We start from the raw sequence: 26,226 nt of genomic DNA on the forward strand, positions 1-26,226 counted from the left end.
GATAGAGACGGAGTCTTGCTATGTTGCCCAATTTGGTCTAAAACTCCTGGCCCCAAATGATCCTCACCTCAGCCTTCCAAAGCGCTGGGATTATAGGTGTGAGCCACTGTGTCTGGCCAGACCTCCCCATCTTGTGGAAAAGGTGCAGGAGAAAGAAGGAGGGCTTTCACCCCAAATTTCACTCCAAGCTCTTTCTAAAGGTTCCCTGCCACCACCATCAAAATGGCCTCAATCCTAAATCTGAACTTCAAAGTGAAACTTTATCCTGAATATTCAATCCTAACTCTGGACTCCAGATGTCATAAGTCTGCTCTCCCTTTGCCAGGGCAAAAATCACCAACCCAGAAGCAGCAGCCAGGTCCAGAGGAGCTGAGCCTGCTGGAGGTGAGAGGTGATGGGAGTGGTGGCTAGAAGTGACCACATTCTAATCCTACCTCTTAACTGCTGAGTGATGCTAGATCTGCTACTGAATTCTCTGGACCTCAGTTTTCTTACCTGTAGTATGGGCAGAGTGGCTATCAAAGACGGGGACTGAGCTCCTGGGTGTGCAAGAGTTCTGCACACTATGCCACAGGGTGATAGCAATACTATGCTTGCTCTCAAGGGAGCCTCCCACCAGTGGGAAAGACAGAGGGAGAAGCAAAACCAACAAGCACAAATGATTAAAGAGCAGTGGAGGACTCTGAATTGGATGAATTCCAAAGGGATCCCAGAAGTCTGGGAGCTGGAGCATGCATGAGTGAAATCAGAATGCAGTGGTTGGGTCCAACGGACGGTTTGAGAATTTTTTTTTTTTTTTTGAGACAGAGTTTTGCTCTTGTCACCCAGGCTGGAGTGCAACAGTACAATCTCAGCTCACTGCAACCTCTGCCTCCCAGGTTCAAGCGCTTCTCCTGCCTTAGCCTCCTGAGTAGCTGGGATTACAGGCGTGTGCCACCACGCCCGGCTAATTTTTGTATTTTGAGTAGAGACGAGGTTTCACCATGTTGGCCAGGTTGGTCTCGAACTCCTGACCTCAAGTGCCCCCTCACCTTAGCCTCCCAAAGTGTGAGATTACAGGCATGAGCCACTGCACCAGGCCTAGGCACTTTATCTTGAAGACCAATGACCTTGATTGGGTGGGGGGGCTCCTCTGTGTTCTTATAGCATCCTAGTGTTTCCTCTGTGACCCCCATTCCTGAAAGTGCTGTGAGGGACAGAAAGGACCAAGTCTTGGTCATCTGTCTCCCTAACACCTGGCACACAGCAGGCACTCGGTGTTTCTAATTTTTTTTGAGTTGGAGTCTCGCTCTGTTGCCCAGGCTGGAGTGCAGTGGCACAATCTCGGCTCACTGCAACCTCTGCCTTCCATGTTCAAGCGATTTGCCTGCCTCAGCCTCGAGGGTTGCTGGGATTATAGGCACCCACCACCACACCCGGCTAATTTTTATATTTTTAGTAGACACAGGGTTTCCCCATGTTGGCCAGGCTGGTCTCGAACTCCTGACCTCAGATGATCTGCCTGCCTTGGCCTCTCAAAGTGCTGGGATTACAGGCATGAGCCACTGCACCCAGCCTCTTTATTTTTTTAAGAGATGGGGGTCTCACTATGTTGCCTAGGTTGGTCTTGAACTCCTGGAGTCAAGTGATCCTCCCACCTCAGCCTCCCAAAGTGCTGGGATCACGGGTGCCAGCCACCATGCCCAGCCCTCTCAGGGTTTCTTGGATAAACAAATGCATCTGGCCCTGCCACTTTTCAGGTCAGTGACTCTGGACAAGTTTTTCCAGCGTTAGTTTCATCATCTGTAAAATGGGGATGTGCAATAACTAAATAAGGTTACATACATTTGAAGGAGGGCTTCTTGGAGAAGGTAGATTTAGGGGCTTTACAGAACTGCCTTATACACAGAGAATTCATTCATTCAACAAATATTTATTGAACATCTACTATATACCAGGAACTATTCTAGACACCAGGGATGCAGCAGTGAATAAAACAGACAAAAATCCCTACCCTTATGGAGCTGACATTCTAGTGGAGGGAGACAGTCAATAAACCAAAGACAAAGTTATAGTTTGTTAGAACACGGTAGGAGCTATGGAAATAAAAATATAAAGCAGAGGCTGAGCATGGTGGCTCACACCCATAATCCCAATACTTGGGGAGTCCGAGACAGGCAGATTGCAGATTGCTCGAGCCCAGGAGTTCAAGACCAGCCTGGCCAACATAGTGAAACGCCATCTCTTTAAAAAAAAATTAGCTGGGGGTGGTGGCACATGCCTCTAGTCCCAGCTACCCAGGAGGCTAAGATGGGAGGGTCACCTGAGCTTGGGAGGTCAAGGCTGCAGTGAGCTGTGATTGCACTACTGCACTCCAGCCTGAGCAAGAGAGAAACCCTGTCTCAAAAAAAAAAAATTACATATATATGTGTATATATATATATATACACACACACACATATACATACATGCATACATTTAGCAGAATAATGCTCACACAGTGAATAACTTACATTGTAACAATCTTTATAGTTGTTGCATGTTTTCATACATTCTCAACTGGGTCCATACAACAACCTCATGAGTTGGAAATTATTTCCCTGCTTTGCAGATGAGGCTGACTTTCCTAAAACTAGGCCGTAAGTAACAGGCCCAGTGCAGAACTGGGACCAGGCAGTCTGGTCCAAATCCTGGACATGCTTCTCTGTCTTCTGCCACTCTGGCTGGAGGAAGTCTGTGCAGAGGTGCTGAAGTGGGAAAGAGCTGAGTGTGCTCTGACCTGCCAAGGGGCATGGGGAGCCACTAGAGGTAAGGCTGGAAAGAGGGGGAAGAGAGACGGGAAGGGAGAAGTGGGAGGTGGAGGCAGGGGCCTGGTGCTGGGATGGGGCCTGAGGGAGAGGCTTCCAGCTGCTTGATAGGCCTTGAGGTCAAGGAGAGAAGGAAAGCATCAAGACCAGTGAAGAAAGAGTCAGGAGCACTGGCCTTGGCAAGAAATAAGCCAAACTAGGGTCCGGTGGGTTCAGCCCAGTGATGAAGCCAGGAGGGATTCCAGAGGCATGCTAAGAACCATTCGTGTAGGGAATATTTATGGACTACCTTTATTATTAGGCACTAGGTACTTGCATTATTTTGTTGGACCAATACAATAGCTCTACAAGGTAGATACTATTAATAGCCCTATTTTACAGATGAGGAAACTGAAGCCCAGAAAGGTTAAATTATTCATTTAAGGTCAGGTTTCTCAACCTTGGCACTACTGAATTTTGGGCCAGATAATTCTTTGTTGTCAGAGAAGGTTCTTTGTACTCTGAGATGGTTTGTAACATCCCTAGCCTCTCCCGACTTTAGGCCAGTAGCACTTCCACTCCCAGTTATGACAATCAAAAATATCTTCAGGCATTGCCTAACATCCCCTGGGGGATAAAATTACCCCCTATTGAGAATCACTTGTCTAAGGTCATATGGTTAGTAACAGAACTTGATTTTTTTTTTTTTTTTTTTTTTTTTTTTGAGATGGAGTTTCGCCCGTCGCCTGGGCTGGAGTGCAATGGCACGATCTCAGCTCACTGCAACCTGCACCTCCTGAATTCAAGCGATTCTCCTGCCTCAGCCTCCCGAGTAGCTGGGACTACAACCATGCGCCACTAAAAAATTAGCCCAGCTAATTTTTTTGTATTTTTAGTAGAGACGGGATTTCACCATGTAACTCCTGACCTCAGGTGATCTGGTCACCTCAGCCTCCGAAAGTGCTGGGATTACAGGCATGAGCCACCACGCCCAGCCAGAACTGAAATTTTAATACGAGTTTGCCTGAATCAGAAAGCCAAGATCTTACCATCAGGTGGCTAGAACCCTGAACAGGTAGGAGTCAGAGACAGGCGACTCTTTGGAGGAGGGTCTGAGGAGGTGGAGGTGACGTACAGATTCTGGAACATGGTTTGGGAATCTCTTTATAGTGAGTTCTTGAGGGAGGGTCTTATTCATCCTTTGACTACAGGGTATTAAACAATGATTGAAGTGCTGAGTCACTCGTGTGCAGGTGATAGTTATAACCTTGACAGTGGAAGACCATGCCTACTCTTTAAGGGGCTGCCATGTGCCAGCAACCAGGCTAGGGGCTATATGGAGGTGATCCCATTTAATCTTCACCTCAATCTTATGAGGTAGGTATTATTATCTGCATTTTATGTGTCAAGAACCCAAATTCCGGCTGGGAGCAGTGGCTCACACCTGTAATCTCAGCATTTTGGGAGGCTGAGGTGGGTGGATTACTTGAGGTCAGGAGTTCAAGACCAGCCTGGCCAACATGGTAAAACTCCATCTCTACCAAAAATACAAAAAATCAGCTGGGCGTGGTGGCATGCACCTCTAATCCCAGCTACTCAGGGAGCTGAGGCAGGAGATCATGTTACTGCACTCCAGCCTGGGTGACAGAGTGAGACTCCATCTCAAAAAAAAAAAAAAAAGAAAAAGAAAAAAAAAACAACAACCCAAACTCCACGAGGTTGTAATTGACCTGAGGTAGCACAGCTGAGTAGATTTCTTCTCAGGCTCAGCAAGGGGGAATGAGGCAGGCTCATAGGTGGTGCCGGGTGAGAAGCGGGCCCTTAGATGGAGCAAGTGAATGACAGCTATTTGTAAAGTCAGAGATCCCCCTCACTCAAATGAAATCTCACCCAAAAAGCACAATCTACTAAATGACAGAGGCAGAGCTTCTCTACTTAGGGAGCTTGAGGCCCCTGCCTGGTTGATCCCCCCAGCCCACTTCCAGGAGGCCCCTGGGCTCTGAGGAATAAGCCCCTTTCTTTATAAGTGGAATTCTGAGGCCAGAGGAGGAAAGATTTGCCCAAAGTCACACAGCCAGGCAGGGTCAAAACCTCCAAGACAGCACTGCAGCTCAGTGCCACGCTGCCATGGGAGACAGGGCAGCCACACTGGACAGATGTCAAAGAGCTGGTCCACTTAGGGACGGACTGGCATGGGTTCCTACAAAGTCGGGAAGTGGCTGCTGGGCTCACTGAGCCAGCGGGGCTGGAGGGGCGACTGGATAAGTAGTAACCAAGCCCTCCCACCTGCCCCGGTCCCCCCCCCCCCCCCCCGTGACAAGCTTTTCACAATCAAGGTTACTACCTTAGCCTTCTCAAATTTCTTTGAGGTGCACAGGCAAGCACCATTATCTGCATATTACAGCTGAGGAGACAGAGGCTTAGGCAGGCTAACTGATTGTCTCCAGGCCACACAGCTGACAAGTGACAGAAGCAGGCCCAAACCCCAGGTTTCTGCCTCCAGGTTAAATATACTCTTTCCCTCTTCGACCCAGATCCCAAGGAACCCAATCCAACAGCAAAATCCTACAGTCTCCCCAGGAGCTCCATTCCCGACATTCCAAACCACCTCCCCCACCCAACCAGGCCCAAATCGCCACCTCACTTGTGAGTCTCAGGCTCCCTGAACTGTCACAATACACACCAGACTATTGCCAGTCAAATAGAAATCGGGCAGCAGGCAGAAGGAAATTCAGCAGTGACATCTCCTTCCTTTCTCTTGTCCATCCCCCAGCTTTGGCCCCTCACCACCTGGGGGAAGGTGTTAAGGGGGGAACGCGGCCGGGGGCGGTGGGGGAGTGGGGACAGAGGCGTGGGTGGGGCCATGTGGGCCGGCGGCGTCCCAGGCAAATCAGTAGGGGCGGGTAGTCGGACTGGATTCAGGCGGGGCTATTCTCCCCACTCCACACCCCGCAGGCGGGCAGCGAGGGCCTGACGGCTGGTGCTGACGCAGGCGACTGCGTGTGGGCGGCCGCGTGTGAGTCTGTGTGTCTCTGTGTGTGTGTGGTTGCTGGGGCCTCCCCGGCCTCCTAAATGGGGGTTTCCTTTCCCTGTTGCCAAGGAAACAAACAGAAGCGCAACTCCAGGACTGGAGCTGGAGGAGAGGGCCCCCTCGCCCCATAGCTCACGCCCCTACACATTTCCAGGAAGTGAGGCAGAAAAGGATTCCCTTTCTCCCTCACCCTCATCCCAGTGTGGGCCAAATGTTTGTGGAGCCTGAAACTAGGGTGGGCAATTGCCCTGGGTTTGCCGGGGACTGAGGAGTCTCCTAGGATAAGGGAATTTTTTTTTTTTTTTTTTTTTTTTTTTGAGACGGAGTCTCGCTGTGTCTCCCAGGCTGGAGTGCAGTGGCGCGATCTCGGCTCACTGCAAGCCCCGCCTCCCGGGTTCACGCCATTCTCCGGCCTCAGCCTCCCTAGTACCTGGGACTACAGGAGCCAGCCACCACGCCCCGCTATTTTTTTTTTTTTTTTAAGTAGAGACGGGGTTTCACCGTGTTAGCCAGGATGGTCTCGGTCTCCTGACCTCGTGATCCGCCTGCCTCGGCCTCCCAAAGTGCTAGGATTACAGGCGTGAGCCACCGTGCCTGGCCAGATAAGGGACTTTTAATGCTAAAATAGGGACAGTTGTTCATCCTACCTAAAGTGCACACAATTTTGTGGGGAGGCCCTCTTTAAGAAATACAAAATGATCTTTTTGCAAATGTTATGGACATGGGATCATGTGGAAAGTTTGGCAGGGCTCCTCTTCGGGTCTTGAAAGGGCCCGTGCAACTGAGAGGCCCTGAAACTTCACTTTCCTTTGCTCCCTGGTGAATCCACCCCAGTCCACAGCCCCTGCAGCCCTCACACTCCTCAAGGTCCCCGTTGAAAGCTCTCCTCTGGCCCTCAGGCCAGGAGGTCAACTAGGAAAGTGAACTCCCAGCCAGGAGGGTGGTGGTGAATCTGCAGGAGATTTCCTGGCCGCTGGGGTGGAGCAAGGGGCACTCTCAGGAGGAGTGGGGAGGGGGGCTGCCAAGTAGGGTAAGGGGATGGCTGGGGTCTCCGCCCTGTGGGATGGGGAAGGGACTGCACTTGGGCCAGCGTTTCATCATTCATTGCCTAGAAGTAGAACTTCAGAGCTGGGAGGAGTCAAGGCATCGTGCAGCCCAACCACCTCCCTTCTAGATCCACATTAGTCCAACTCCCCAGATTCCCCTGTCCGCTATCCCTAAGCCAGCCCACAGGCCCGCCCCAGAGGAGCACCCCATTGGCCCTCTTTGCCGGGTGAGCTCAAAGCTTGCACAGCATGCCAAGAGCCCACCTCACTTTGGCCTTGACCTCTGAGGGGCTCTCCGTCAGTGACAGGTAATGAGAAAACCACTGGGGGAGGAGCGTGAGAGGGGTCTGGCTGGGAAGGACAGGAAGACAGGCTAAAACTGGCATGCTCTCAGGCCCTGGCCCGCTCAGGCTACCCAGGGAGGAGCTAAGGGGGCATCTGTTTCCTCTTGGCCATGGTCCCCTCAGTCCTACCCCAGAGGAGGTGAAAATGGTGCTGGCTTCCTGATGCAGAGCTTCCTGGCCTGGGAGTGAAGTATGGGGTCCAGCAAAACATTCCCATATGCCCTCTCTTCTCTCCCCTTGGAGCTTGGTGGAGCTAAGGTTTAGAGGTGGAAGGTGTGTTTCCTGTTGGAGGAAAGGAAAGAGATGTTGGGGCTAACTGAGCACCAACGACGTACTAGCCGTAGCCAGGCTGGGGTCCCAGTGAGAGGTAGCGGGGGAGAAGCAGAGGACCTGTGTGGCTTAGGGGGTGGGACCTCACTCAGGCCCCTTGGTGAATGGATCCAGGAGTGGAGGATGGACGAGAGAGACCTGGGCACAGAGGATGAGTGGGGATGAAGGAGAGTAAAAGGGAGACAGGGAAGAGGTTGGGGAGGAAATCAACCATGAGGGAGGGGGTGAGGACCACATTTAGAATCCAGTCCAGGGGGCTCTGGAATAGGGAACTGAACAGAGGGGAGACTCATAAATTGAGGAGGGGGCAACTACCTCGGCTGACGCCAGTGCTCCAGCCCCAGATCCTGTTGGGGCAAATATTTACCAGATGGCAACAGTTGCTAAGCAAGGAGGAAGGAGGAGGGAGGCCAGTAGCTGCAGGCCCTTCCAGGCTCCTCCCCAACAAAAGCCAGCCTACACAGGCCTGAGCCACCGCTCCCCACCCCAGCTGGGAGGCTGAGCTATACCCCTCCATACACGCACCTCTTGGGATCACCCCGACCCCTGCCCCCCAACACGCCCAAGCTGGCAATATGCCAGAGAGCTGGGCTAAGGGAAAATCCCTGGGCTGCCAGGCCTTCCCTCTACTCTGGGACATCTCTTGGGGCTCAGACCTTGCAAAATGTCCCCTTCCCAATCCCTCCTTCAGTGGGGGCTGTGAAGGGGGGAGCCAAGGAGTGTGGATATGATGAGGGAGGGTGTGCTGAAGAATGGAGCCAGGATGTCCCAGGAACTGAGGCCGGGTTCGGGGAAGGAAAGGAGTGACTCCACTAGAGGCTTCGAAAGGGCAGGGGAGCAGGGCTGGTGGAGCCAGAGAAGGGGGTCCAGAGGGCCACTCCCTACTCTGGTCCTTGGGCAGGGGAGGGCGTTGAGGGATAAAGAGCAGGGAGGGTGGGGTATGTTCAAATGGAGCCAGATGTGGCCCTGTGATGTGGGCTGTTGTTGGCACAGGCACAGCAGGGGCAGGACATGCCACTGCCGATGGAAAGGATTAGTCAGAAACTGGGAGGGGGCAGCCCCCGGAGAGGGGACACAGGAGAGCTAGTCCAGGACCCCTTCCTCCCCGCTGCCCGAATGAGGGCTTGCAAGGAGGGGTTGGCTAGGGGTATGCGCTGCCCTCCCATCTCCTCCTCAAGGGGGCCACCATCTGCCCACCATCCTTAAGGTTCCCACCCATTTTCCTGGCTGAGCCTCAGCTACTGTATGCAAAATGGGGATCCTGGCACCCTCCCCACAGCTGTTAGAGGAGTCCCAGACAGAGGAAGTGCGAGGGCCCAGCACACAAGAGGGGCATACTAGGGGCCCTCTTCCTTGGCGGCCTCATTGCGGTGAGGACCCTCCTCTGCAAGACTTCTCCCTGGGGGTCGATCGCTGGCTTCTCACCCTCAGCCACAGGCCCTCTGGAAATTGGGATGCAGAGATGGGCGGGAAGGACTGGTAGGCAGGACACAAAGAGGAAGCTGCGGGGGCAGGAAGGAGGTTCCTAGAGCCCAGGACTTCCTGGTGCCTACGGAGGTTCTCCAGGGTTGGAGGGTTGGCCAGAGCAGCTGCAGGGACAAAGTCCCCAGCTCAGCTGCAGCCCCCATGGGTCCACCTTGAGGCAAGGATAGATGAGGGCTTGGCTGTGAAATGAAACCAGGGGAGAGACAGAAGCTGCACCACGGGATGGACTTCTCAGTGCCTCTGCAACAGCACAAGTCCCCAGGGAGAAGTGGGAAGGGATCCCAGGAAATAAGGCAGACCCGAAGGGTGGGCCGGGACGCAGCAGTTACGGGAAGACCTATAGACACAGCATATGGGACCCTTGGAGAGCTGGGCCCAAGCTGGCAACCAAAAGACTGTTGTTTTCCAAACTCCCATCGGAAAGTTTGAAAAATACACATGGAAACGTGACTCACTGCCCCCTCCCCATGGCCCCCCTTTCCTGATTTCTGTGATTTTTCTCCCAAGAGTTAATTCAAGTCACATTCCCACAGAAACCAAAGCTTAATGAAGGAGCACAAAGAGCCGGCTGCAGGAGGCCAGAGGCGCCCAGGAGGGGCTGGAAATGGAGATGAGCACTGGGTGGGCCAGGGCAGACTGGGCTGCGGCGTTCTGCCCACTGTGGAACACCTCGGGTGGGGGAAAATTCAGCTCTCTCAAGGGTGGAGATGGAAGGGTTCATTCACACCACCTAAACCAAACCATCTTGAAGACCCAGTTTTAGGACAAGAATGAGCCCTTGGGTGCTCACAGCTCCTAACCAGAGGTGACAGAACCAGGACTGAAACCTGGGTGCCCTTGCCCTGCCTGGGTGTCTGTGGTATGTCAACTGTACCTTGCTGCCCTCTGTACCCCAGGCCCAGAGAACTTGCTTTCTGGCCTCTTACTCAGAATCCATTCCTGGGGCCACAACTGAGCCTAGAAGTCCAGGATGGGGGAAGTGAGGAACACCCCTGAATTCACTCACCTCCACTCCACTGTCCCGCCCCCGTGTATCACGGAGCAGGTGCACAGGCACATTCCTCCCTTTGGGCTGGGGAGCATCAAGGCCGGCCTGCCCCAACAGGGTATTTCTGAGCCAGGAATTCCCAGCCTGTCCCAGAGAGACTAGGGAAGGTGAGGGCCTGGCACTGGGCCAAGGGTGAGTGGCCTTCCACTCTTGAGAATTCTTAGAAGACGACCCCAAGTATTCCCAGACCAGGAGTGATTCCTAAGCATCCATAACTCATCATCACTCCTTGGATATCTCAGATGGAGTTCATGTCTCCCAACACACAGCTTCACTCTGCTCCTCCTTCCTCAGCCTCTCCTCCTTCATCTCCCTTGGCCAATGAGCCCCCAAGTCCTTGTGGTTCCTACCTCCAGAATTGTTATCTGTTCTATGTTCTACCTCCAGCTCTCTGGTCTGCTCACCACCAACCCCCACCTGGATAACTGCAGCAGCCTCACAACAAGTCTCTCTGCCTCCACCCTTGCCTCTGCTCCCATCCTTTCTCCTCTATAAACCATAGTGATTCCCTCGTTCCCTCCCTCCCTCCCTTCCTTCCGTCCTTCCTTCCTGGGTAACTGCAGCAGCCTCCCAACCAGTCTCTCTGCCTCCACCCTTGCCTCTGCTCCCATTGTTTCTCCTTCCCACAGTGATTCCCTCCCTCCCTTCCTTCCTTCCCTCTCTCCTTTTGAGACAGGATCTTGCTTTGTCATCCAGCAGGCTGGAGTGCATTGGTGCAATCATAGCTCACTGCAATCCAAAATTCATGGGCTCAAGTGATCCTCCTGCCTCAGCCTCCTGAGTAGCTGGGACCAGGTTCATGCAACCGCAACCAACTAATTATTTTTATTTTTATTTGTAGAGCTGGGGTCTCACTTTGTTGCCCAGGCTATTCTCGAACTGCAGGGCTCAAAGAGATCCTTCCACCTTGACCTCCTAAAAGTGTTGGGATTATAGGCGTGAGGTGCCACGCCCAGCCCACAGCGATCTTTTCAAAATGAAAGCCTCATTTTGTTTCCAGAAGACTTTAAACTAACAGTGGCTCCACATTGTATTTAGGATAAGTCCAAATTCCTTGACCTGACTTGTAACGCCCTCCGAGACCTAGGCTCTGCTTGCATCTCTAGCCTTATCTAAATTCCAGCAATCTCAACCTCTCTCATTGCTTCCTGACTAATTTTTCCAGACATGGCATTTACTTTACCCTCTGATCAACTCCTACTCATCATCCAGGCTCAGCTAAAAGTGCCACTAAGTCTGGATTAAATGTCCCCACTCACCACCAATATCCCTTGTCACACTGTCTGTGACATTGTCTGTGTATGTGTGTCTTCCCCCATTAGAGGGACTCCTCGAGGGTAGAGACTGGGTGGATCTGGTGCTCTGCCAGCACCTGGCACAGTGCCTGGTGCACAAAAGGTTCTCAATACATGTTTGAGTAGAGTATCCTCATCATAGCCCCCTCACCAACCAGCAACCTCAACGTGCTCTACTCCTTCCTCTACTCTTCCCACACACCTTACTCCTCAGCACCTCATTCTAAGCTCCCCTTCCTCCTGCAGGCCCCACCTTCACTGCCTCCCTTCATCTGAGCTCCCTGTGTGCACTGCAACCAGGCCTCCCTCCAACCTAGCCTGGGGCATGGTCATAATAACAATAGTAAGGAGAGCTACTGTTTAGAGAGCACTCACCATGTGTCAGGACCTGTTCTAGGCTCTTTCCATTCCTTGGCTCATTTCATAACCAGCAGGAGCTAAAAAAGGGGGTTGGCCCTATGACCTAACTTGTCTGATGGTTCAGGACAGGTCCCTCCAGGAGATTATTAACTCCATAGTCACCATGTGTAAAGGAGATGGGTGTGCACTAGACCTCAATAAAAGTTTATCAAGGGAAGGAACAATATAATTGCCTACCTTTATAGCAGGTCCTATCACTAGTAAAACATTATGTCTGGGCAGCCCTGGGAGGTGAGCATGGCAAGGTCATTATTCTCATTTTATAGAGGAGAACTCCCTCTTAGTGAGTGGAGAGGAACCTGCTTCCAGCCACACTGGTGGTAATGAGCTGTCTTCCAAAGTGCAGCACCTCCAGGGCTATGCAGAGGGGTCCTGAGTGGTATGTGACAGGGAGGTGCTGTGCCAGGCTGGATGGAGCCCTCCAGACCATTCATCCAGTGATCTCAACCCTCACTGGGCATCAACATTGCTTGGAGGAAGGGGGCTTTCCAAACTGCGAATGCCCAAAGTCTTGGATATTTTGATTCAGTAATTGATCTGGGGTGACACATGGGCATTTTTCTTTTTTTTTTTCTTTTTTTTTTTGTCACCCAGGCTGGAGTGCAGTGGCACCATCTTGGCTCACTGCAGCCTCTGCCTCCTGAGCTCAAGCAATTCTTTTGCCTCAGCCTCCTGAGTAGCTGAGATTACAGGTGCACACCAGCATGCCCGGCTAATTTTTGTATTTTTAATAGACTCTGTAGGGTTTTCGCCATGTTGGCCAGGCTGGTCTTGAACTCCCAAGCTCAGATGATCCACCACCTCGGCCTCCTAAAGTGCTAGGATTACGGTGTGAGCCACTATGCCTGGCCTAAATTATTTTTTAGAGATGGTGTCTTACTCTGTTGTCCCTCACTGCAGCCTTAAAACTCCTGGGCTCAAGCAATCCTCCTGCCCCAGCCTCATGTGTAGCTAGGACAGAACTTTTATTATCAGTTCCATTTTACAGGTGAGAAAACAAAGCACAAAGGGTCCAATGTTGCACAATTAATAAACGGTGGAGCTGGGATTCAAACCCTAGAGACCTAGCTTCAAAGGCCACATTCTCAACCTTGACTCCATAGCTGTCAACCCCAAAGTTGCAAAGCAGCCAGTGGTGGAGCTAGGCCCAGAATGCAAGTCTCCTCTGGGCAGAAAAGTCAGAGCCAGTGAAGGTGGATAAACCAAGGCCAGAAAAGCCACAATCCAGGCCTAGAAGGCTAGTAGCTCCTAGGAGCTAAGGAACTAAGGCCTAATTGCTAAGGAGAGGGCTCCAGGGCCCTCTCCTTCAAAGGGAAGGAAGGGGCTGACAGTGGGGCAGCCTTTGCCTGCCTGCCTCCCTCCCTGCCAAAGGGGAGCCCTGACCAACCCCAGCTGAGTTGTCACCTCCCTGTGCTAATTGATGCAGCTTCCTAATTGCCCATCATGAGGAGGCAATTAAGCCCGATTAGAAAGCCAGAGCTAATTAGTGCTCAGCTTCCCACAGCCTCTGGGCACCCCAGGGGTCTACAGGAACCTGCTGCCCACCCCCAGGGAGAACTGTTGCTTGTATCAAGCATACTGGAAGTTTATGTTCCTCCCTTTCTCTCCCAAGGATGGGGGTGGGAGGGGTGAGCATCATGGCTTACCCCTTACCTTTGCACTGCAGGGTAGCTCTATCTCAGTCCCACTAGACATGACTTGCCTTCCCTGACAACTGACAACATTCATGTCACCCCACAGTTCACAAGTACTCTCCCGCCACCCCCTCCATCCTCTCCACAAGCCTGCAGGTAGGGTATCCTGAGTTACCACTGGGGCTCAGAAAAGGTAAGTGATTTGTCTGGGATCACACAGCCCATTTTGACCACAGATCTTGTACCCCTAACATACATATGTGAGAAGTCTTTCCCATGATCTCACCTCAGTTATTCCTGATGTAACATGGTAGACAGTCGGGCCATGAGTTGCGTACCTTCTTTTCACATGGCATTTTATGCTAGGTTATCCCATTTCATCTGTCTCACTCCATCTGTTCATCTACCTGACTCCCATCCTAAGAACTCAATGCCAAATTCAAGAAGTCCTTTCTGGGATTACAGAACCTGAAGTCTGTGGACAGGGAATCTAGTTCACTCTTCCATTAACTTGCTCTGTGACCTCAGAAAAATTGCTCCCCTTCTATGAGCCTCAGCTTTCACACCTTCAAAACAAGAGAACCAGACTGGAAGATTTCTAAGGTCTTTCCAACCTCCATCCCTTTTACTACAAGGGAATAGATGATGAGGTCCTGAACTATGCTCTTGCATGCTATCAAGGCCCAGGGTGAGATGGGCATACCCCTTTTGTACTGAAATTGTGTGGGCCCCAAAGCTGAACAAGAATGAAACTATCCTGACAGGGACTAAAAGGCTGGGAACTCCCAGGCTATAGCAGAAGCTGGAGGATAGGGGTGATGGTGGTGGGTGGTGTAGACATGATGATCACACACACACACACGCACGCACACACGTACACGCACCCCTGCCCCTAGGACCAGGGCAGAGAGAAAACGGTGGGGGAGCTGCCATCCAGTTGGATGGACTGGAACTGGGGCCTACTCTCTTGGGCTTGGAGGAGAGTGAGAGGTGGGCTGGCTGCCCAGGTTCTGGCCCACATTAGGCCATGCAGTTGGCCAGCTTTCCTCCGTATCAGTGTTGGGCTCACATAGGGCAGGGCAGGCAGGGAGGCTAGGGGCCTTGGGGTCCATCTCCTCTGGGGTCTGAACCATCCTCTAACTCTCATGCTCCTGCTCTTCCTTTTCTGCTTTCTGGGCCTTCCCAAGCATGGTAAAGAGTCAGGCTAGCCTGGGTTCCAATCCTGGCTCTGCCACTCATGTCCTGCCCATGGCACCATGGGCCAGGCTGAGAGTTTCCTCTTTGATAAAACAGGGATAACGGTAATTCCATAGGACTGTTGTGAGCAATAAGTGATATAAGTGATATGTGCATGTACGGCATGGAGCAAAGCGCCTGCCCCTTATTGGGGCTCAGTTCTGCCATCCCTCAGTTTCCCTGCCAGTAGCTGGCAGAGCAGAGATCCAAGGCCTGGGCTGGGGGAATGCATGCTCAGCAGTGAGAAGGAGCCACAAGGCATCCGGTCCCCAGCACCAGGTCACTCTGCAGCCTTCCCTTTCCTGTGGTGAATCACTGCTTGCGGGCCCTGGGGACCCAGGAGTCCCCAGCTTGCCACAAACACTACCGTTGTCATGGAAACCGGGCCTCCCCTTCCTCTCTCGCTGATTGATTTCACCGCAGCTTCTCCCACATTGTGTCTGGTTCCTAGATCTCAGCTTTTGACTCACTGACTGACTTCACCGCCTCTCATTTCATGTCCTCAAGAGAATAGCAGCCTCATCAGGACCCCCAACCTCTCAGGTTGGCCCCTTTCCCAGGTGACCACCACTTCCTTCCCTGCCGTGTTAGGCTGGACATCCCCTAGGAAAACATCTTTCTGGGAGGGGTGAGTGAGAGTCTGCCCCCGAGCCCCAGGGCTTGGAACTTCACCCAGGCCTCAGGACCCCATCTCTCCTGCCCCAGCTGAGAACCCTCAGCGCCTGGGCATGAGATGAGCAAGCGCAAGGGAGGCGGCCACGGGGAGAGACCGACAGGCCCTGGCGCCACCTGCTGGCCCAGCGGAGACCAGCCCCACCTTCTCCTTCCCTGTGGGTGCGTCCAGGCTAGTCCTGAGTGGCAGGAGGCCCTGACTGTGTCCTTCCAGAGGAGACATTCCACATCATTCATTCATTCACATATATTTACTCAGTACCATCTGGGTGCCAAAGACAGCTTTCATCTTCATGGATAAAGTAATTAATGTGTGATGAGTGCCTCCAAACGCTGGGGAGCAGAAAACCCGGCACCTAACCCGGTCTGCGGTTGTGTAGCAGGCCTGCCTGAGGAAGGCATGATTAAGCTGAGTCCTGGATAATAATCACCAACATTTATTAAGCACTTTCTGTGTACTAGACAGTATGTCAGTACTTTACATGCCTCTTCCCACTAATTGCACAACAATCCCATGAGGTAATTGCTACTATTAGCTTCACTTTATAGATGGGAAAACAGGTTCAGAGATGTGCGGTAATTTGCATAGGGCTCACAGGTAATACACAGTGCACTGCCACCCACCTACAGGATCCTGCTTGAATAGCCAGTCAGAAAGGGAGAAGCAAGTGTGTTCCAGGCAGAGGAAACGGAAGGGGGAGCCCCTGGCTGTGTAGACAGAGGAGGAGAGATGGGCAAAGAAGGCCAAAAAGGAACACCCAGAAGGTGGAGAAAAGCCAGGGAGAGAATCAAGACTTCGGAGGGAAAGGAGGCATGTGTTGGGTCAGAGGTCAAAAGCAAAGCAACATAAAAGCTGAGACTAGACTCAGCATCACTCTCAGGGAGCCCTGGGCAGTGTGGGAAGGTGGGGCACAGAAACACAGGAGGCCAGAGTAGATCACGCCTCTGCTCAGGTCTGAGTGTCAGAGCTGGAGCCAATCCATACCCCTGAGTAGTCTGTGAAGGCTGCCTGGGAGAGACATGTACAGTTACCCGCCTGGAAGGGCATGCAAGTGCCTCTAGGATATGGGCAATAAGCAGGACCAGGCAGCCTGAGTGTAACTCTCCAGGTTCTGGGACTGAACACAAGAATTAATTAGAAGTGTGGGGAGGTAACAGAATGGGGAGCAGCCTGACCTCTAACCCCCAGACTCCTGGGGGAGCTGGAAGAGGGCCTAGTACAAGGATGTTGGCGTTAGAAGTGTCTTGGACCCCGGGCGCAGTGGCTCACGCCTGTAATCCCAGCACTTTGAGAGGCCGAGGCGGGTGGATCACCTGAGGTCAGGAGTTCGAGACCAGCCTGCCCAACCTGGCGAAACCCCGTCTCTACTAAAAATACAAAAAAGAAAAAAAAAAAGCATTAGCTGGGTGTGGTGGCAGGTGCCTGTAATCCTAGCTACTCAGGAGGCTGAGGCAGGAGAATCACTTGAGAAGAGGAAACTGAGATGGGGAGTGACTCATTCAGTATCACATGGTCATTTTATTCCTTTCATTCATTCAATCAATCATTTACTCAATAAATTTTTATTGAATGCCTCCTATATGCTAGGTTTTGGAGAGACACATCCCTTATTCATGGAGAGCGATCAGTCTGAGTAACATGAACACACAAACTGGCTTTGAAAGCACTGGGAGTTGGCCGGGTGCAGTGGCTAACGCCTGTAATCCCATCACTTTGGGAGGCTGAGGAGGACAGATCACCTGAGGTCAGGAGTTCAAGACCAGCCTGGCCAACATGGTGCAACCACATCTCTAATAAAAATACAAAAATTAGCCGGTAGCCGGGCATGGTGGCGTGCGCCTATAGTCCCAGCTACTTGGGAGGCTGAGGCAGGAGAATCACTTGAACCAGCAAGGCGGAAGTTGCAGTGAGTGCACGCCACTGTACTCCAGCCTGGGTGACAGAGCAAGACTCCGTTCTCAAAAAAAAAAAAAAAAAAATTAGCTGGTTGTGGTGACAAATGCCTGTAATCTCAGCTACTTGGGAGGCTGAGGCAGGAGAATCACTTGAACCCAGGAGGCGGAGGTTGCAGTGAGCCGAGATCATGCCACTGCACTCCAGCCTGGGTGACAGCACAAGACCCCATCAAAAAAAAAGAAAGCACTAGGAGCTAAGTGCTAACAAATGGGTAAATACTGAGTGCCACAGCAGACTTGGGGGTATATGTAAGACCATCAGCATGGTCAGGAAGGCCTCTCAGAAGACACAACTCCTCCTTGGCCAGGTGCGGTGGCTCACGCCTGTAATCCCAGCACTTTGGGAGGCCAAGGTGGGCAGATCACGAGGTCAGGAGTTTGAGATAGCACAGGCCAAAGCCCTGGCCAATATGGTAAAACCCTGTCTCTACTAAAAATACAAAAATTAGCCAGGCATGGTGGCACGCCTCTGTAGTCCCAGCTACTCGGGAGGCTGAGGCAGAAGAATCACTTGAACCCGGGAGGCAGAGGTTGCAGTGAGCCAAGACTGCACCACTGCACTCCAGCCTGGGTGACACAGCAAGACTGTCTCAAAAAAAGAGAAGACATGACTCCTCCACTTCAGCTCAGGTCTGAAGGATGAGTGGGAGATAGCCAAAATGAGAGAGAGGGTTCGAGGCAGAGGGAACGGTGTGTGCAAAGCCCTAGAGGATAGAGAGGGCCTGGCCAGGAGCATGTGACCCATGTATACTTCTCGTGATAGACTCATTTTACTAGCGGTGACTGAGAGGAGGTGTATGCATGCTTAGGGATCCCTTCTGAGCCATCCACCCAGTCACGTCAGTGAGTTAGCAACACTATTGAGTTCCTGCTGTGTACGGCCCCAGACCAGGTGCTAGAGAGTGGAGGAACCCAGTGACAGGATATACTAAACCTCATGCAGACAGTAGCCCCTTGGAGATCAGATGAGGGCAGGCTGCGAGGGCCCAGGTGTGGGAGTGGGGATGGAAGGGGAGAGAAGAGATGGAGCTGGATGTGGGAGTGAAAGGTATGCCAGAAAAGCAGAGGGAGAAGTGGAATATTTGGCAATATATGGGTGAGAGGGTGTTCAAGAGGGAAGGATGGATGAGCATACACAATTTCCGAACAGCAAATATTTATTAAGCACCTACTTTGTGCTGGGTGCTGAGAATACAGGAGTAGACTAGATCCAGTCCCTGTTCTCAAAGAGCTTCCCGTGTACTGGGGAAACAGAAGTGTAAACATACAGTTACAATAGAGCATGATGAATTGTAAGGGATATCCAGAAGTGACCAGGGGAGATTTCTAGGAAAAAGTGACATGTAGTTGGACGCAGTGGCTCACACCAGTAATCCCAGCACTTTGGGAGGCCAAGGCGGGCAGATCACTTGAGTTCAGGAGTTTGAGATCAGCCTGGGCAATATGGTGAAACCCTGTCTCTAAAAAAATTACAAAAATTAGCTGAGCATGGTGGCGCACGCCTGTAATCCCAGCTACTTGGGAGGCTGAGGTGAGAGGATGGCTTGAGCCAGGAGGCAGAGGGTGCAGTAAGCCAAGATTGTGCCACTGCACTCTAGCCTGGGTGACAGAGCCAGAACCTATCTAAAAAAAAAAAAAAAAAAACAATTGACATATAAATTGAGTCCTGCAAGATGAACAAACATTAGCCAGGTGAAGGGTCAGGGAATAGCAGATGATGATAGCACAGGCCAAAGCCCTGAAAGAAAGTCCATGTGGGCTGGGAGTGGTGGCTCACACCTGTAATCCCAGCACTTTGGGGGGCCAAGGTGGGCAGATCACCTGAAGTCAGGAGTTCGAACCAGCCTGGCCAACATGGTGAAACACTGTCTCTACAAAAAATACAAAAATTAGCTGAGTGTGGTGGCAGGCATCTGTAATCCTAGCTACTTGGGAGGCTGAGGCAGGAGAATTGCTTGAACCCAGGAGGCGGAAGTTGCAGTGAGCCGAGATCGCACCACTGCACTCCAGCATAAACACAGCAAGACTCCTCTGTCTCAAAAAAAAAAAGAAAAAAAGAAAAGAAAAGAAAGAAAGGAGAAAGTCCATGTGGCTGGAGTAAGGGAAGGAGGAGCAGGATGGGCTGGAGAGGTGGGCAGGAGCTGGCCAGGACAAGAGGGACATCATCACCACACTAAGGAGTGTGAATCTGATGGCAATGGGGAACTAAGATGGTGCTTTTATCAGGGGCATTTCATGATCACATTTTTTTTTTTTTTTTTTTGAGATGGAGTCTCGCTCTGTTGCCTAGAGCCGGAGTGCAGTGGTGCAATCACAGCTTACTGCAACCTCCACCTCTCAACTTCAAGCAATTCTCCTGCCTCAGCCTCCCAAGTAGCTGGGATTACAGGTATCCACCACCACGCCCAGCTAATTTTTGTATTTTTTGTAGAGACGGGGTTTTGCCATATTGCCCAGGCTGGTCTCAAACTCCCGACCTCAAGTGATCCACCTGCCTTGGCCTCCCAAAGTGCTTGGATTACAGACAGGAGCCACTGTGCCCAGCCTTTTTGTAAATTTTTGAATAGTGATGGGATCTCGCTCTGTCACCCAATCTGGAGTGCAGTGGCACGATCACAGCTCACTGTAACCTTGAACTCAAGTGCTCCTCCTATCTCAGCCTCCTAAGTAGCTAAGACTACAAGAGCAACTCACCACACCTGGCTAATTAAAAAAAATTTTTTTTGGCTGGGCACTGTGGCTCACGCCTGTAATCCCAGCACTTTGGGAGGCCAAGGTGAGTGGATTACCTGAGGTCAGGAGTTCGAGACCAGTCTGACCAAGATGGCGAAACCCCCTCTCTACTAAAAATACAAAAATTTGCCCGGTGTGGTGATGCATACCTGTAATCCCAGCTACTAGGGAGGCCGAGGCAGGAGAATGGCTTGAACCCAGGAGGCGGAGGTTGCAGTGAGCCAAAATCGTGCCACTGCACTCCAGCCTGGGCAACAAGAGCAAAACTCCATCTCAAAAAAAAAAGAATTTCTTTTTGTAGAGATGGGGTCTCACTATGTTGTCCCGGCCAGATAGCATGACCATCCTTTCTAAATTAGCCACCTCAAACCTTTCTGCCCCCATATCCTGGCTTATCTTTCTTTGCAGTGATGATCACTACCAGAAAGTACATTATCTACTTGACTACTGTCTGCCTTCCTCCCCAATAGAGTATCAGCTCCGTGCAAGTAGGGACCTTGTCTATCTTGTTCTCTGATGTATTCAGGGCCTAGAATAGTTCCTGACACAGCATGTATTTGATAGATATTTATTGGATGAAAGGTTTGTTTGTTTGTTTGTTTGTTTTTGAGACGGAGTTTTGCTGTTATTGCCCAGGCTGGAGTGCAGTGGCGCGATCTTGGCTTACCGCAACCTCTGTCTCCCAGGTTCAAGAGATTCTCCTGCCTCAGCCTCCCGAGTAGCTGGGATTACAGGTATGCACCACCATGCCTGGCTAATTTTGTATTTTTAGTAGAGACGGGGTTTCTCCATGTTGGTCAGGCTGGTCTCGAACTCCCCACCTCAGGTGATCTGCCCGCCTCGGCCTCCCAAAGTGCTGGGATTACAGGGGTGAGCCACCGCACCTGGCCATAGATGAAATGTTTTAAATCCTTACAAGGTAGATATTATTATTTCCCTTCAGACCCAGGTCAGTTGGACTCAAATGCCTGTTTCCTCAGCCTGTCCCCTGAACAGTGTCTCCCAGAAACTCAGAAGGGCGCTGGACATGAAGCCAGGTTTAGGCGACTGGAGGGGTCTCCGGGTGACCTGGGGAGCTGCTCAGACCCACTGGGATTCCCAGGTCTCAGCTACCTGGGTGTTCGTCCCGAGTCAGGAAACGACTGGTAGCATCATTATCCCCCATGTGTTGGATGCCAGAAGCCGGGGGCAAGCGGAAGCTGGAGATGACACCTGAGGAAGCAAGCCAAGCATGGAGCCCTGGCTGAGCAGCGAAGTCATACCTGGGCCCTAGTGAGGGCGCTGAGGCTGGAGCCGCTTCTAGGAATTGGCCTGCGGCGCCACCTGGTGGCCAATGTTTAAAGACGTGTTTCTTTGAACCTGTCCCCTGCTCCCCAAGATCCATGCAAGCCAGCCACCTGCTCAACCAGCAAGTCTCCTTGGGCACCTCCAGCACCAACTTCCAGACATCCCTCCAATTCTCACCTTTCAAACGAACCTCACCCACCCTTCAGATCTACTTCATCCAGGAACCACTCCCTCCACCCTCTGTGGGCTCCAAGCACTCACTGAGTATCACTGTCTACCTCTGGGGTCCCAGGCTCTGGGGTCAGACTGCTCTGGTTTTGAACACTAAAGTCTCTACTTACCAGCTCTGTGACCTAGGAAAGTTACTTAGCCTCTCTGAACCTCAGGTCCCTTCATGTGAAGCAGAGACACCAAGTCCATCTTCACAGAATTGTGAAGACAATTACATCAAGTCTGAAAAGACCAGAACAGAGCCTGGCACCAAACATGCACTCAGGAAACGTCAAGTCCCTTCCCACCCCTCTCTCTGCCTTTTGCTTCCCTTTCCTGAAAAAGGAAGCATGACAGATCAGAAAGCAGAAGGGAGTCACAGGACTCGGGTTCTCTGGGCCTCAGTCTCCTCTGTAAAATGAGTGCATTAGGTAATTGATGAACTATTCATTCACTCATTCCCCTACTCATTCATTCATTCAACTTCTAGTCCAGCTCTGACATTCTATACTGTATGCTGTCAATTCATCTGTGCCAGACTGCATCTTGCGTTGCAGAATCTCGTTAGTACCTTGCACAGTGCCTGGCACAGAGGGCAATTAGAAAATCCTCAACAACCTAGGAAGGACATGTTTACTGCCTCCCCCTCCCTGCCCCAAGACAGCATCCAGCCCCTGGCTGGCACCAGGTGCCCCTCCCCCTCCCTCACCGCAGCTCGAAACCAGAGCTGGCGCCACTGGGCGTGGAATCTGGGGACCAACTGTCACAGCTCCAGTATCACCCGCCTCCTGGACGCCTGGGTCCAGCCCTAAGTCCCAGAGAGGCCTCATCAACCAGCTGTCCTAAGAGGCCCAGACTCCACCCCAGCCCCTCTGAGCTACTCTCCCTCGGGAAATCAGACAATGCAGGGGACCTGGCAGAGGGAGTGCCAGGGTAGTCCCAGGGGAGAAGCAGAGACGTTTGTCCAGCTCCAAACCTAGGCTGAGCCTGCAAAGCCCTTGGAGATCAGATCCACAACAACAGAAGGACTCACAGTGACCTCTCTCCCCCAACCTCTGTAGCCCTCCGAGTCCCAAAGACCTTTTTTTATTTCTTTTTTTTTTTTTTAGACGGAGTTTGGCTCTTGCTGCCCAGGCTGGAGTGCAATGGAGGCCAAGGCGGGCAGATCATGAAGTCAGGAGTTCGAGACCAGCCTGACCAACATGGTAAAACCCCGTCTCTACTAAAAATACAAAAATTAGCTGGGCGTGGGGGTGCGCGCCTGTAATCCGAGGTACTCAGGAGGCTGAGGCAGGAGAATCGCTTGAACCCGGGAGTCAGAGGTTGCAGTGAGCCAAGATCACACCACTGCATTCCAGCCTGAGCAACAGAGCAAGACTTCATCTCAAAAATAAATAAATAAATAAATAAATAAATAAACAAGGGTTGGGTATGGTGGTACATGCCTGCAATCCCAGCACTTTGAGAGGCTGAGGTAGGCGGATCACTTGAGCTCAGGAGTTTGACACCAGCCTGGCCAACATGGCAAAACCCCATCTCTACAAAAAATACAAAAATTAGCCAGGCAGGGTGCGCATGCCTGTAGACCAAACAACTCAGGAAGCTGAGGTGGGAGGCTCACTTGAGCCTGGGAGTTCGAAGTTTCAGTGAGTCAAGATCATGCCGCAGTATTATAGCCTGGACGACAGAGCAAGACCCTGGCTCAAAATAAACAAACAAACAAACAAATAAATCAATCAATAAAATAAAATAGGCTGGGTGCGGTGGCTCACGCCTATAATATCAGCACTTTGGGAGACTGAGGCAGGTGGATCATGAGGTCAGGAGATTGAGACCATCCTGGCTAACACGGTGAAACCCCATCTCTACTAAAAATAACAAAAACAAGTAGCCAGTTGTGGTGGCACATGCCTGTAATCCCAGCTACTTGGGAGGCTGAGGCAGGAGAATTGCTTGAATCCAGGAGGCAGAGGCTCCAGTGAGCTAAGATTGTGCTACTGCACTCCAGCCTGGGCAACAGAGCGAGACTCCGTCTCAAAAAATATATAAAATAAAATAAAAATAAATTAGATGAGGTCTCACTTTGTTGCCCAAGCTGGTCTCAAACTCCTGGGCTCAAGCAATCCTTCCACCTTGGCCCCAAGGTGCTGGGGTTATAGGCAGGAGCCACCCTGCTCTACCCCAAAGACCATTTTGTCCTTACATTTAATCCTGCTTACCCATGTTCTCTGGGTCATGCAGGCCTTCTGTGTCTTACCGAGGGTGGGGATCAAGTCTCACATTTCTTTTGTGTGGCCTACAGAATTTTATTCCATATTCTCATTGATTAAAATTAATTAATGCTAGTGAGGTTTGGACTGCTGGTATAAGGTTAAAAAAAAGAAAACAAAAAAATTAAATTAAATTAATTAATGTGTTGAGTGCATTCTATCAAAGGAGAGAAAACTGTCTGGACCCTTAGCAGAAAGGACGGTGGTTAGATAGCAACACAGACTTCCCACAAGAAAGGGTTATTAAGGAAAAAAAGGCTGGGGCCGGGCTGGTGGCTCACACCTGTAATCCCAGCACTTTGGGAGGCCGAGGCGGGCGGATCACGAGGTCAAGAGATACAGACCATCCTGGCCAACATGTTGAAACCCTGTCTCTACTAAAAATACAAAAATTAGCTGGGTGTGGTGGTGCGCGCCTGTAGTCCCAGCTACTCAGGAGGCTGAGGCAGGAGAATCACTTGAACCCAGGAGGCGGAGGTTGCAGTGAGCTGAGATGGTGCCACTGCGCCCCAGCCTGGTGACCGAGCGAGACACCATCTCAAAAAAAAAAAAGAAAGAAAGAAAAAAAAGGAAAGAAAGGCTGGGCATGGTGGCTCATTCCTATAATCACAGCACTTTGGGAGGCTGAAGTGGGAGGATCACCTGAGGCCAGGAGTTCAAGACCAGACTGGGCAACATAGCGAGATCTCATCTCTACAAAAAATTTAAAAATTGGCTGGGTATGGCAGCATGTGCCTGTGGTTCAGCTATTGGAGAGGCTGAGGTGGGAGGATCACTTTATCCTGGGAGATCAAGGCTTCAGTGAGCCATGATCAAGCCACTGCATTCCAGTCTGGGTGACAGAGCAAGACCTTGTCTCAAAAAAAGAAAAGAAAAGAAAAGAAAATGGGAGCCGGGCGCGGTGGCTCACGACTATAATTCCAGCACTTTGGGAGGCTGAGGTGGGTGGATCACAAGGTCAGGAGCTCAAGATCAGCCTGGGCAACATGATGAAACCCTGTCTCTACTAAAAATACAAAAATTAGCCGGGCATGGTGGCAGGCACCTGTAATCCCAGCTACTCAGGAGGCTGAGGCAGAGAACTGCTTGAACCTGGGAGGCGGAGGTTGCAGTGAGCCGAGATGGCGCCACTGCACTCCAGCCTGGGTGACAGAGCAAGACTCTGTCCCCCCACAAAAAAGAAAGAAAAGAAAATGGGAAAATCTCATTATACATGGGAGAGAAGGCTCAGCTAACTAGGACAGATAGAGAAGGCATCCTGAGAGAAGTATGAAGATGGGGGAGATGACCTCTCTAAGGGCCAGTCTGCTTGGTAAGGCAGCCTTGGTGGCAGCCTCCTGTGTCTCCCTCCCTCAGGGTTCTGAGAATAGGGCTAAGGAGGGGCAAGTGTTAGGTGTGCACCCCCATCCCTTGGTACTGAGTGTTCAGACAGTGATAACAGGTGCCCAGAAGTGCTCAGAGGAAAGAAGGGATACAATTCCTGGCCGGGCGCGGTGGCTCACGCCTGTAATCCCAGTACTTTGGGAGGCCAAGGTGGGGGCGGATCACCTGAGGTCAGGAGTTTGAGACCAGCCTGGTCAAGATGGTGAAACCCCGTCTCTACTAAAAGTACAAGAATTAGCCAGGAGTGGTGGTGCATGCCTGTAATGCCAGCTACTCAGGAGGCTGAGGCAGGAGAATAGCTTGAACCCAGGAGGCGGAGGTTGCAGTGGGCCAAGATCGTGCCACTGCACTCCAGCCTGGCAACAGAGCGAGACTCTGTCTCAAAAGGAAAAAAAAGGAAGAAGAATGGATACAACTCCAGACACAGAAAAGCACACAGTCTGGATCATCCACCCCACTCCTCCCCCAACCTCCACAAGAATCCTGGACTCTCCACTGTGTCACCTTTCCTGCCCTGCAGCCTGGCTTGTGTGTGTGTATGTACTAAACAACTCAACAGGGTCCTTTGTTCCCCAGGCATGAGGCCAGAAGCCTGGCTTGTGTAAGAAAGACAGAAGAGAGAGAGAGAGAGAGAGAGAGAGAGAGAGAGACAGAGAGACAGAGAGACAGAGAGACAGAGAGAGAGAGAGAGTCAGAGGTCACCTGCATTCCAGGGCTTAACAGGAATTATTTTTAGAATTATTTGCTGTTTGTTTAGAATGACCTTATTTCAGCGAGTCTAGACCTAGAAGTGACTTCAAGTGACCTATGATGGGTCAGAATAAATCTCCTCCAGTGCCTGGCACATCCCAGGAGCTCAATAGGAAGTGGCTGGCTGAATGAATGAACGAATGAATGAAAATTCATGAAGACCACAATCTGGCTAAAGTCAACCACAAGGGGAGAACAACCAGGGCCAGGAAACTAAAACTGATTGAACACCTAAGATAGCCAGGCACTGTGTTAGGACCTTGGCTTATTTTATTTTATTTTTTGAGACGGAGTCTCCCTCTGTCGCCCAGGCTGGAGTGCAATGGCACAA

At 51.5% G+C, this 26,226-nt stretch overlaps 1 protein-coding gene across 5 annotated transcripts in view; it reads right to left on the minus strand.

Annotated features, from left to right (window-relative positions):
- LMNA (lamin A/C) overlaps positions 1-26,226 on the minus strand; it is a 57,512-nt gene that overhangs the window by 27,845 nt on the left and 3,441 nt on the right. Inside the window, exon 1 of one of the 5 annotated variants that reach the window (XM_063604617.1) lies at positions 5,449-5,591. The exons of the other annotated variants lie outside the window; for them this stretch is intronic. The gene's annotated coding sequence lies outside the window, so the exon portion shown is untranslated. Of the gene's footprint in view, positions 1-5,448; positions 5,592-26,226 lie in introns of those variants that run through there. 5 annotated transcript variants of the gene reach the window in all.

This window comes from Pan paniscus, chromosome 1 (assembly GCF_029289425.2).
Source record: "Pan paniscus chromosome 1, NHGRI_mPanPan1-v2.0_pri, whole genome shotgun sequence".
Taxonomy (NCBI): domain Eukaryota; kingdom Metazoa; phylum Chordata; class Mammalia; order Primates; family Hominidae; genus Pan; species Pan paniscus.